The sequence below is a fragment of the Camelina sativa genome, unplaced genomic scaffold (assembly GCF_000633955.1).
Source record: "Camelina sativa cultivar DH55 unplaced genomic scaffold, Cs unpScaffold14955, whole genome shotgun sequence".
Classification (NCBI taxonomy): domain Eukaryota; kingdom Viridiplantae; phylum Streptophyta; class Magnoliopsida; order Brassicales; family Brassicaceae; genus Camelina; species Camelina sativa.
Genome location: NW_010935981.1, coordinates 1 through 324, shown reverse-complemented (window position 1 = coordinate 324; position 324 = coordinate 1). Strand labels below are relative to the sequence as shown.

The 324-nt window shown below is 42.9% G+C and overlaps 1 long non-coding RNA gene across 1 annotated transcript; it reads right to left on the bottom strand.

Annotated features, from left to right (window-relative positions):
- Positions 1–324, bottom strand: LOC104775451. Its single transcript, XR_765924.2, has 2 exons — positions 242–324; positions 1–159 (listed from the first exon to the last, which is right to left on the bottom strand). It is a non-coding gene; the product is annotated as an uncharacterized LOC104775451 (long non-coding RNA).

The following is a 324-nucleotide window of genomic DNA, read 5'->3' as shown; positions in this document are numbered from 1 at the left end:
CTTCCTTAGTGCCTCGGCGCTAAGCTTTGCCTCTGCCTCCTCCAATATTTTCTTCTTTTCGGCTTTCTTTCTCATCAATGCCTCATGCCTCACATTCTGAAGTTCTTTGTATGTTTCTTGAGCGGCCTTCTGCCTAGCACCGTCAGTTTTGTTCTTTGCCTGCAAACAGAAATTTAAATTTATTCAACTTGTCCCACTAAGTGATCAAAAAGGGCATGTGAAAATAACTTTGCCTCGATACCTGGGAGCTGAGCTTGTAGCGTCCAACTAAGTCAATGTAATACGGAATTAGCGCTATCAGCCGAACCATATCATCCATGTTTT